General features: G+C 44.6%; 1 protein-coding gene across 2 annotated transcripts in view; it reads right to left on the reverse strand.

The window, feature by feature from the left end:
• Positions 1 to 13,123, reverse strand: part of SV2B (synaptic vesicle glycoprotein 2B) — a 263,857-nt gene that overhangs the window by 9,493 nt on the left and 241,241 nt on the right. The window lies entirely within an intron of this gene.

Raw genomic sequence — 13,123 nt, forward strand, 5'->3', positions numbered from 1 at the left:
GAAAGACAAATCAATGCCCATCTTGGCACAAAACGTCCGCCAAAATCTAGACACAAACTGGGATCCCCTGTCAGAAACGATATTCTCCGGAATCCCATGCAAATGAACCACGTTCTGAAAAAACAAAGGAACCAACTCAGAGGAGGAGGGTAACTTAGGCAAGGGCACCAAATGAACCATCTTAGAAAAGCGGTCACACACAACCCAGATAACGGACATTTTCTGTGAAACCGGGAGATCAGAAATAAAATCCATGGAAATGTGCGTCCAAGGCCTCTTCGGGATGGGCAAAGATAACAACAACCCACTAGCCCGTGAACAGCAAGGCTTAGCTCGAGCACACACTTCACAAGACTGCACAAAGGTACGCACATCCCTAGACAAGGAAGGCCACCAAAAAGACCTGGCCACCAAATCTCTTGTACCAAATATTCCAGGATGACCAGCCAACACAGAAGAATGGACCTCGGAGATGACTCTACTGGTCCAATCATCCGGAACAAACAGTCTTTCTGGTGGACATCGATCCGGTTTATCCACCTGAAACTCCTGCAATGCGCGTCGCAAGTCTGGGGATACGGCGGACAATATTACCCCATCCCTAAGGATACCAGCAGGCCCAGTGTCTCCAGGAGAGTCAGGCACAAAACTACTGGAAATAGCATCTGCCTTCACATTCTTTGAACCTGGCAGGTATGAAACCACGAAATTGAAACGAGAAAAAAATAATGACCAACGAGCCTGTCTAGGATTCAAACGCCTGGCAGACTCAAGGTAAATGAGATTCTTGTGATCAGTCAAGACCACCACGCGATGTTTAGCACCCTCAAGCCAATGACGCCACTCCTCAAATGCCCACTTCATGGCCAAAAGCTCCCGATTACCCACATCATAATTGCGCTCGGCGGGCGAGAATTTTCTAGAGAAGAAAGCACATGGCTTCATCACCGAGCCATTAGAACTTCTCTGTGACAAAACCGCCCCCGCTCCAATCTCGGAAGCATCAACCTCCACCTGAAAAGGAAGTGAAACATCTGGTTGACACAACACAGGAGCAGAAGAAAACCAGCGCTTAAGTTCCCGAAAGGCCTCCACGGCCGCAGGAGACCAATCAGCAACATCAGCACCCTTTTTAGTCAAATCAGTCAAAGGTTTAACAATACTGGAAAAATTAGCAATGAACCGACGATAAAAATTAGCAAACCCCAAGAACTTCTGAAGGCTCTTAACAGATGTAGGTTGTGTCCAGTCACAAATAGCCTGAACCTTAACGGGATCCATCTCAATAGTAGAAGGAGAAAAAATGTACCCCAAAAAAGAAATCTTCTGGACTCCGAAGAGACACTTTGAGCCCTTCACAAACAGAGAATTGGCCCGCAAAACCTGAAACACCTTCCTGACCTGTAGAACATGAGACTCCCAGTCATCAGAAAACACCAAAATATCATCCAAATACACAATCATAAACTTATCCAGATATTCACGGAAAATATTGTGCATAAAGGACTGAAAGACTGACGGAGCATTGGAGAGTCCAAAAGGCATTACCAAATACTCAAAATGGCCCTCAGGCGTATTAAATGCGGTTTTCCACTCATCACCCTGTTTTATCCGCACCAGATTATACGCACCACGAAGATCTATTTTAGTGAACCACCTAGCCCCCTTAATGCGAGCAAACAAATCAGTAAATAATGGCAATGGATACTGGTATTTGACTGTAATCTTATTCAGAAGGCGATAATCTATACAAGGCCTCAGGGAACCATCTTTTTTTGCCACGAAAAAAAAACCTGCTCCCAGAGGGGACGAAGATGGACGAATATGTCCCTTTTCCAAGGACTCCTTAATATAATTCCGCATAGCAGTATGCTCTGGCAGTGACAGATTAAATAAACGACCCTTAGGGAACTTACTGCCAGGAATCAATTCTATAGCACAGTCACACTCTCTATGAGGAGGGAGCGAATTGAGCTTAGGCTCCTCAAAAACATCCTTATAATCTGACAAAAACGCAGGGATCTCCGAAGGAGTCGATGAAGCGATAGAAATCGGAGGTGCATCATCATGAACCCCGTGACATCCCCAGCTTAGCACAGACATTGTTTTCCAGTCCAGGACAGGATTATGAGTTTGTAACCATGGCAGACCAAGCACTAGTACATCATGTAAATTATACAGTACAAGGAAGCGAATCACCTCCTGATGAACGGGAGTCATGCGCATGGTCACTTGTGTCCAATACTGCGGTTTATTCATAGCCAATGGTGTAGAATCAATTCCCTTCAGAGGAATAGGAACTTCCAGAGGCTCTAGACTAAAACCGCAGCGTTTAGCAAATGACCAATCCATAAGACTCAGGGCAGCGCCTGAATCCACATAGGCATCGACGGAAATGGAAGACAGTGAAAAAATCAGAGTCACAGACAAAATGAACTTAGACTGCAGAGTATCAATGGCAAAAGATTTATCAACCCTTTTTGTGCGTTTAGAGCATGCTGATATAACATGAGCTGAATCACCACAATAAAAACACAAACCATTTTTCCGCCTATAATTTTGCCGTTCACTTCTGGACTGAATTCTATCACATTGCATAGTCTCAGGTGCCTGTTCAGAAGACACCGCCAACTGGTGCACGGGTTTGCGCTCCCGTAAACGCCGATCAATCTGAATGGCCATAGCCATAGACTCATTCAGACCTGTAGGCGCAGGGAACCCCACCATAATATCCTTAATGGCCTCAGAAAGACCATTTCTGAAGTTTGCAGCCAGGGCGCACTCATTCCACTGAGTAAGCACCGACCATTTCCGAAATTTCTGACAATATATTTCCGCTTCATCATGCCCCTGAGAGAGGGCTAATAAAGCCTTTTCAGCCTGAATCTCTAGGTTAGGTTCCTCATAGAGCAATCCCAATGCCAGAAAAAACGCATCCACACTGAGCAACGCAGGATCCCCTGGTGCCAATGCAAATGCCCAATTCTGAGGGTCGCCCCGTAGGAACGATATAACAATCTTGACCTGTTGAACAGGGTCTCCAGAGGAGTGAGATTTCAAAGAGAGAAACAATTTACAATTGTTCCTGAAATTCAGGAAGGTAGATCTATCTCCAGAAAAAAACTCTGGAATAGGAATTCTAGGTTCAGACATGGGAGTGTGAACAACGAAATCCTGTATGTTTTGAACCTTTGCCGCGAGATTACTCAGGCTGGAAGCCAAACTCTGGACATTCATGATAAACAGCTAAGATCAGAGCCATTCAAGGGTTAAGAGGAGGTAAGAAGCAGCTAGACAGCAATTAAGGGCTAGGCAGCAAAACTCTGAAGGAAAAAAAAAAAAGAAAAAAAAGAAAAATTTTCCTTGAACACTTCTTTTCCTCCTGCTTCAGCCCAAACAATTAACACTTTGTGTGCCGGCTATACTGTCATGAATCCCCAATGGCTAGGGATAGCACAGGACAAGCAAAGTATAACAAATATCGGACGAGCTCTAGGGTGATGGAACCTGGGCTGACCGCTGCCCTACGCCTGACAAACGCAACTAGAGATAGCCAGGGAGCGTTCCTACGTTGGTTCTAGACGCCACGCACCAGCCTAAGAGCTAACTAGTACTGCAGAGAAAACAAGACCTCACTTGCCTCCAGAGGAATTAACCCCAAAGGTATAGTTGCCCCCCACATGTATTGACGGTGAAATGAGAGGAAGGCACACACATAGAGATGATGTATATAGCTTTAGCAAATAGAGGCCCGCTGAAAACTAGAAAGCAGAATGATACAAAAGGGGACTGAGCGGTCAGCAAAAAACCCTAATCAAAAAAACCATCCTGAGATTACAAGAACCCATGTGCCAACTCATGGCACATGGGGAGAACCTCAGTCCACTAGAGCAACCAGCTAGCATAGAGACATTCTAAGCAAGCTGGACCAAAAACCAAACAACTGAAAATCAGCACTTAGCTTATCCTGAAAGATCTGGGAGCAGGTAGGCAGGAACCAAACAGAGCACATCTGAACACATTGATAGCCGGCAAGGGAAATGACAGGCCAGGTAAAATAGGAAACACCCAGCCTCTGATGGACAGGTGGAAACCAAAGGCCGCAACCCACCAAAGTCACCCAGTACCAGCAGTAACCACCAGAGGGAGCCCACCAACAGAATCCACAACACAGATCCACTGCAGAGGTGGCTGGCACCTTTAATGAGTCTCAGCGTCAAGTACAAAGAATTAAAAAAAGATTTGAAAAGACTGGAGATGTATTTGACAAGCCCAGGTTCGGCAGTCCCCGCAAGACAACTGCTCAGGAGGAACATTTGTTGGTTAGAAAATCCAAAGCAAGCCCCTCTTCCACTGCAGCAGAGCTCCAACAAGCCTGATTACCTCAAGTCCCTGTGTCAACTAGAACAGTTTGTAGGATTCTGTCTTAAAATGGCCTCCATGGTCGAATCAGTGCCCAGAAGCCAGCACTAAACAAAAGGCACATAAAAAAACCGTGTAGCATTTGCAAAGTCCCACAGCCTGCTAAACAGATGGACGCTGGAAAAGTGGCAGAAGGTGGATTTCTCTGATGAGTCTTCAGTATAATTACACCACAGCCACCGCAAATACTGCAGGAGACCTACTGGAGCCCGTTTGGATCCAAAATACACCCAGAAAACAGTTACATTTAGTAGTGGAAAGATCATGGTCTGGGGTTACATTCAGTATGGGGGGGTGCAAAACATTTGCAAGGTGGAAGGCAATATCAATAGTCTAAAATATCAAGAAGTATTAGCTACCTCTCACATTCCAAATCATAAAAGGGGTCAAATTCTGCAGCAGGATGGTGCTCCATCTCATACATCTCTACAACAAAGTTCCTCCAGGCAAAAAAGATCAAGGTGCTCAAGGACTGGCCAGCCCAGTTAACAGACATGAACATCATTGAGTATGTTTGGGGTAGGATGAAAGGAAGCTTGGAAGACAAAATCAAAGAATCTAGATGAACTCTGAGAGGCATGAAAGACTGCATTCTTTGCTATTCCTGATGACTTCATTAATAAATTGTATGAATCATTGTTGAACCGCATGGATGCAGTCCTTTAAGCTCATGGAAGTCACACAAAATATTAAATATGACTCTAATAGCACCAAAACTTCATTCATCAATGTTATGTAACATATATTTGTATTTTATGTTAATTATTTCTTTGAATATCACATTACTTTCTGTGGGCGACAAAACTTTTGTCTTGCCAAAATCTGGCCATTCTGTGTCCATTAACTGATCAACATTTCTGCATTGATGCCAATTTATTTTCTTAACCTAAACCACATTTCGGAGGGTTTCAGCTTTCAAAAGAATAATTTATACAACCAATGGATGAATTTAACGTCAGGTTATAAGCTTTTATTTACTTAACATGGATAAGCGCCATAACTTCTGTTAGGGAGTGTATTTGTCGGTTCCGTTTTTAAGATCAGAGAACAGAATCATGTCCAAAACAGATTTGTTACATAACTCCTTTCATACAAGAAAGCAGAGGGATCTCGTTTATTATCGGGTCTGTGTGGGTTTCGTAAAATTTTAGGTTTTAGAACAGAAGTAGAATGGCTGCGTGCTGTGCTCTTACTTCCGGTGTGAAAACAGACACATAATGGAACATAATCCACATAGCTCCTCTGCTTCTGTTTGCATCAGTTATGAAACAGATTGATTTTGGACATTATTCTCTAAAAACATGTATGAACATAATTGTGAAAATGGATATTTAGTTTAGTTCAGTGTGAGCAAGTACTGTACTGAATATATACTTTGTGTTTACTTGTGTTATCTTTATATATACAGTATATATATATATATATATATATATATATATATATATATATATGTATATATACACACTGTGTTCCAAATTAATATGCACAAAGAGTTTCTGAGTGATAAGGTTAGAATTTTTTTGTTTGTTATTTAAACTCATTGATGGTGATGTGTGTCAGGGCTCTTTATATCACTGAAAGCATTTGCAGATACCTGTGCAAATTAGTTTGGCAGGTGTGTCCAAATAAAGGCAAGACTACTTAAGACGGCTGTTCCACATTATTAAGCAGCCTACATTTTTTGCCAAAATGGGAAAGAAAAAGGATGTGTCGGCTGCTGAGAAGCAACAAATTGTGGAGTATTTAGGTCAAGGCATGACTACAATCAACATTGCCAAGACACTTCATCGTGATCATCGCACAATCAAGAAGTATGTAGCTGATTCCCAGCACACACGTGTGTTATGACCCCAATGGCGAGGGTCTCAGAGGAACGTGGAAGTCTGCAGAATACAAAAATCCAGCTCATAGGGCAGTGGTAGCTGGGTTGACCATATATCTACTCCTAACGCCAACACTAGAAGTAGCCGGGGATCATTCCTACGTTGATTCTAGATGACACGCTCCAGCCGGAGAATCTAGCTACCCCTAGTAGAGGAAAACAAAAGACCTTTCTTGCCTCCAGAGAAGGGGACCCCAAAGCTGGATAGAAGCCCCCCACAAATAATAACGGTGAGGTAAGAGGAAATGACAAACACAGAAATGAACCAGGTTTAGCACAGAGAGGCCCGCTTACTGATAGCAGAATAAAGAAAGGTAACTTATATGGTCAACAAAAACCCTATCAAAATCCACACTGGAAATTCAAGAACCCCCGAACCGTCTAACGGTCCGGGGGGAGAACACCAGCCCCCTAGAGCTTCCAGCAAAGGTCAGGATATATATTTGGAACAAGCTGGACAAAAATACAAAACCAAAACAAAAATAGCAAAAAGCAAAAAGCGGACTTAGCTGATATAACTGGAACCAGGATCAGTAGACAAGAGCACAGCAGACTAGCTCTGATAACTACGTTGCCAGGCATTGAACTGAAGGTCCAGGGAGCTTAAATAGCAACACCCTTAACTAACGACCCAGGTGCGGATAAAAGGAATGACAGAAAAACCAGAGTCAAAAAACTAGTAACCACTAGAGGGAGCAAAAAGTAAATTCACAACAGTACCCCCCCCCTTAGTGAGGGGTCACCGAACCCTCACCACGACCACCAGGGCGATCAGGATGAGCGGCATGAAAGGCACGAACTAAATCGGCCGCATGAACATCAGAGGCGACCACCCAGGAATTATCCTCCTGACCATAGCCCTTCCACTTGACCAGGTACTGAAGCCTCCGCCTGGAGAGGCGAGAATCCAAGATCTTCTCCACCACGTACTCCAACTCGCCCTCAACCAACACCGGAGCAGGAGGCTCAGCAGAAGGAACTATAGGCACAATGTACCGCCGCAACAAGGACCTATGAAATACATTGTGAATAGCAAACGACACAGGAAGATCCAGACGAAAAGATACAGGATTAAGGATTTCCAATATCTTGTAAGGCCCAATAAAACGAGGTTTAAATTTGGGAGAGGAGACCTTCATAGGAACAAAGCGGGAAGAAAGCCATACCAAATCCCCAACGCGTAGTCGGGGACCCACACCGCGGCGGCGGTTGGCAAAGCGCTGAGCCCTCTCCTGTGACAACTTCAAGTTGTCCACCACATGATTCCAGATCCGCTGCAACCTATCCACCACAGAATCCACCCCAGGACAGTCAGAAGGCTCCACATGACCCAAAGAAAAGCGAGGATGGAAACCAGAGTTGCAGAAAAAAGGCGAAACCAAGGTGGCGGAACTAGCCCGATTATTAAGGGCAAACTCAGCCAACGGCAAGAATGTCACCCAATCGTCCTGATCAGCAGAGACAAAACACCTCAAATAAGCCTCCAAAGTCTGATTGGTTCGCTCCGTCTGTCCATTAGTCTGAGGATGGAAAGCAGACGAAAACGACAAATCAATGCCCATCCTACTACAAAAGGATCGCCAGAATCTGGAAACGAACTGGGATCCTCTGTCTGACACAATATTCTCAGGGATGCCGTGCAAACGAACCACGTTCTGGAAAAACACAGGAACCAGATCGGAAGAGGAAGGCAGCTTAGGCAAAGGAACCAAATGGACCATCTTTGAGAAGCGATCACATATCACCCAGATAACGGACATGCCCTGGGATAGCGGAAGATCAGAAATGAAATCCATGGAGATATGTGTCCAAGGTCTCTTCGGGACAGGCAAGGGCAAGAGCAAACCGCTGGCACGAGAACAGCAAGGCTTAGCTCGAGCACAAGTCCCACAGGACTGCACAAATGACCGCACATCCCTTGACAAGGAAGGCCACCAAAAGGACCTGGCCACCAGATCTCTGGTGCCAAAAATTCCCGGGTGACCTGCCAACACCGAGGAATGAACCTCGGAAATGACTCTGCTGGTCCACTTATCCGGGACAAACAGTCTGTCAGGTGGACAAGACTCAGGCCTATCAGCCTGAAATCTCTGCAACACACGTCGCAGATCCGGAGAAATAGCTGACAAGATAACTCCATCTTTAAGAATACCAACAGGATCAGCGACTCCAGGAGCATCAGGCACAAAGCTCCTAGAAAGAGCATCGGCCTTCACATTCTTTGAACCTGGTAAATACGAGACAACAAAATCAAAGCGGGAGAAAAACAATGACCAGCGGGCCTGTCTCGGATTAAGGCGTTTAGCAGACTCGAGATACATCAGATTTTTGTGATCAGTCAAGACCACCACACGATGCTTAGCACCCTCGAGCCAATGACGCCACTCCTCAAATGCCCATTTCATGGCCAACAACTCCCGATTGCCCACATCATAATTTCGCTCGGCAGGCGAAAACTTCCTAGAGAAAAAGGCACAAGGTTTCATAACAGAGCAACCAGGGCCTCTCTGCGACAAAACGGCCCCTGCTCCAATCTCTGAAGCATCCACCTCAACCTGAAAGGGAAGTGAGACATCGGGCTGGCACAAAACAGGCGCCGAAGTAAACCGGCGTTTCAACTCCTGGAAAGCCTCCACGGCAGCAGGAGCCCAGTTAGCTACATCGGAGCCCTTCTTGGTCATATCCGTCAAAGGTTTCACAATGCTAGAAAAATTAGCGATAAAACGACGGTAGAAGTTAGCGAAACCCAAGAACTTCTGTAGACTCTTAACTGACGAGGGCTGAGTCCAATCAAGAATAGCTCGGACCTTGACTGGGTCCATCTCCACAGCAGAAGGGGAAAAAATGAACCCCAAAAAGGGAACCTTCTGTACACCAAAGAGACACTTTGAGCCCTTGACAAACAAAGAATTTTCACGCAAAATTTTAAAGACCAACCTGACCTGCTCCACATGCGAATCCCAATTATCAGAAAAAACCAAAATATCATCCAGATAAACAATCAAAAATTTATCCAGATACTTCCGGAAAATGTCATGCATAAAGGACTGAAAAACTGAAGGCGCATTGGAGAGCCCAAAAGGCATCACCAAGTACTCAAAATTACCTTCGGGCGTATTGAATGCGGTTTTCCATTCATCACCTTGCTTAATGCGCACAAGGTTGTACGCACCACGAAGATCTATCTTGGTGAACCACTTGGCACCTTTAATCCGGGCAAACAAGTCAGACAACAGCGGTAAAGGATACTGAAATTTGACAGTGATCTTATTTAAAAGCCGATAATCAATACAAGGTCTCAAAGATCCGTCCTTTTTTGCCACAAAAAAGAATCCCGCACCAAGAGGGGAAGAAGACGGACGAATATGTCCTTTCTCTAGAGACTCCTTGATATATGAACGCATAGCGGTATGTTCAGGTACCGACAGATTAAACAGTCTTCCCTTAGGAAATTTACTGCCTGGGATCAAATCTATCGCACAGTCACAGTCCCTATGAGGAGGCAGTGCACTGGACTCAGACTCACTGAAGACATCCTGATAATCAGACAAATACTCCGGAACTTCCGAAGGCGTAGAAGAAGCAATAGACACAGGCAGGGAATCCCCATGAATACCACGACAGCCCCAACTTGAGACTGACATAGCCTTCCAGTCCAGGACTGGATTATGGGTCTGTAACCATGGCAGCCCTAAAACAACCAAATCATGCATTTTATGTAAAACCAGGAAACGTATCACCTCGCGGTGTTCAGGAGTCATGCACATGGTAACCTGTGTCCAATACTGCGGTTTATTTGCTGCCAATGGCGTAGCATCAATACCCCTAAGAGGAATAGGATTTTCTAATGGTTCAAGAGTAAAACCACAGTGCTTAGCAAATGACAGATCCATAAGACTCAGGGCAGCACCTGAATCTACAAACGCCATGACAGGAAAAGACGACAGTGAGCAAATCAAAGTTACAGACAGAATAAATTTAGGTTGCAAATTACCAACGGTGACAGGACTAACAACCTTAGCTATACGTTTAGAGCATGCTGAGATAATATGTGTAGAATCACCACAGTAGTAGCACAAGCCATTCCGGCGTCTATGAATTTTCCGCTCATTTCTAGTCAGGATTCTATCACATTGCACCGAATTAGGTGTCTGTTCAGACAACACCATGAGGGAATTTGCGGTTTTGCGCTCCCGCAACCGCCGGTCAATTTGAATAGCCAGTGCCATAGTATCATTCAGACCTGTGGGAATGGGAAAACCCACCATAACATTCTTAATGGCTTCAGAAAGGCCATTTCTAAAATTAGCGGCCAGTGCACACTCGTTCCAATGTGTCAGCACGGACCATTTCCGAAATTTTTGGCAGTACACTTCAGCCTCGTCCTGCCCCTGAGACATAGCCAGCAAGGCCTTTTCTGCCTGAATCTCAAGATTGGGTTCCTCATAAAGTAAACCGAGCGCCAGAAAAAACGCATTAATATCAGCCAATGCCGGATCTCCTGGCGCCAGCGAAAAAGCCCAATCCTGAGGGTCGCCCCGTAAGAACGAAATAACAATTTTTACTTGCTGAGCAGAGTCTCCAGATGAACAGGGTCTCAGGGACAAAAACAATTTACAATTATTCACAAAATTCCTAAACTTAAACCTGTCTCCGGAAAACAGTTCAGGAATCGGTATTTTAGGTTCTGACCTAGGATTACTGATAACATAGTCTTGTATGCCCTGCACACGAGTAGCCAGCTGGTCCACACTTGTAATCAAGGTCTGGACATTCATGTCTGCAGCAAGCATAGCCACTCTGAGGTAAAGGGGAAGAAGGAAAAAAAAAAAAAAAAAAAAAACTCAGAATCTTCTTTCTTATAATCCCTCTTCTGCAATGCATTAAACATTTAATACTGGCCTGGCAAACTGTTATGACCCCAATGGCGAGGGTCTCAGAGGAACGTGGAAGTCTGCAGAATACAAAAATCCAGCTCATAGGGCAGTGGTAGCTGGGTTGACCATATATCTACTCCTAACGCCAACACTAGAAGTAGCCGGGGATCATTCCTACGTTGATTCTAGATGACACGCTCCAGCCGGAGAATCTAGCTACCCCTAGTAGAGGAAAACAAAAGACCTTTCTTGCCTCCAGAGAAGGGGACCCCAAAGCTGGATAGAAGCCCCCCACAAATAATAACGGTGAGGTAAGAGGAAATGACAAACACAGAAATGAACCAGGTTTAGCACAGAGAGGCCCGCTTACTGATAGCAGAATAAAGAAAGGTAACTTATATGGTCAACAAAAACCCTATCAAAATCCACACTGGAAATTCAAGAACCCCCGAACCGTCTAACGGTCCGGGGGGAGAACACCAGCCCCCTAGAGCTTCCAGCAAAGGTCAGGATATATATTTGGAACAAGCTGGACAAAAATACAAAACCAAAACAAAAATAGCAAAAAGCAAAAAGCGGACTTAGCTGATATAACTGGAACCAGGATCAGTAGACAAGAGCACAGCAGACTAGCTCTGATAACTACGTTGCCAGGCATTGAACTGAAGGTCCAGGGAGCTTAAATAGCAACACCCTTAACTAACGACCCAGGTGCGGATAAAAGGAATGACAGAAAAACCAGAGTCAAAAAACTAGTAACCACTAGAGGGAGCAAAAAGTAAATTCACAACACACGTGTGCGTGCTGATAAGGAAAAATTGAGGACTCTTTCCAACAGGCAATTGCGTAAGGTTAAAAGAGCAGCTGCAAAAATGCCTTGTCATAGCAGCAGACAAGTTTTTGAAGCTGCTGGTGCCTCCAACGTCCCCAGAACAACAAGATGCAGGGTCCTTCAGAGGTTTGCAGCTGTGCGTAAGCCATCCTGTCGACCACCTCTATCCACTGCACACAAGCAGAAACGGCTCCAGTGGGCCAAACGATACATGAAGACTGACTTCCAAACTGTTTTGTTCACCGATGAGTGCCGTGCAATGCTCGATGGTCCAGATGGATGGAGTGGAGGATGGCTGGTTGATGGACACCCCATGAAAACACGGCTAAGGCTCCAACAAGGAGGAGGTGGAGTAATGTTTTGGGCTGGAATCATGGGGAGAGAGATTGTTGGCCCCTTTATGATCCCTGAAGGGGTAAAGATGAACTCCATAATCTATGTGGAGTTTCTAAAACAACACTTCCTGCCATGGTTCAAGAGGAAGAACCATGCTTTCCGCAGCAAGATCATTTTCATGCATGATAATGCACCGTCTCATGCTGCAAAAAACACATCTGCATCTCTGGCTGCTATGGGCATAAAAGAGGACAAACTTATGGTGTGGCCACCATCTTCACCTGACCTCAACCCCATTGAGAACCTCTGGAGCATCATCAAAAGGAGTGTCGATGATGGCGGGAGGCAGTTCACATCTAAGCAACAGCTCTGGGAGGGTATTCTGTCCACATGCAAAACAATTGAAGCAGAAACCATCCAAAAACTGACAAATTCAATGGACGAGACAGTTCAGAAGCTTCTTTCGAACAAGGGGTCCTATGTGCAAATGTAACATCACCTAGAATAAAGTTTTCACTTGAAAACTGTTTGATTTCATTTTGTTATAAGCTGATAATGCTTATAACTTCACAATTGACCATTTTTTGTTCAAAATAAAAAAAAGGTTGAAAACTCTGCTGTGCATAATAATTTGGAACATGCATTTTGAGTGTTTATTTTATTTTTTTTAAAAGATACTGTTTTCATAGGCAGTTTGTTCCAAAACATTGCAATTATACTAGAATAGTAGATGACTGGAAAAGAACAATGACTGCTAATTCAGATATTTAGAAC

The sequence above is a fragment of the Ranitomeya variabilis genome, chromosome 5, assembly GCF_051348905.1.
Source record: "Ranitomeya variabilis isolate aRanVar5 chromosome 5, aRanVar5.hap1, whole genome shotgun sequence".
Lineage (NCBI taxonomy): Eukaryota > Metazoa > Chordata > Amphibia > Anura > Dendrobatidae > Ranitomeya > Ranitomeya variabilis.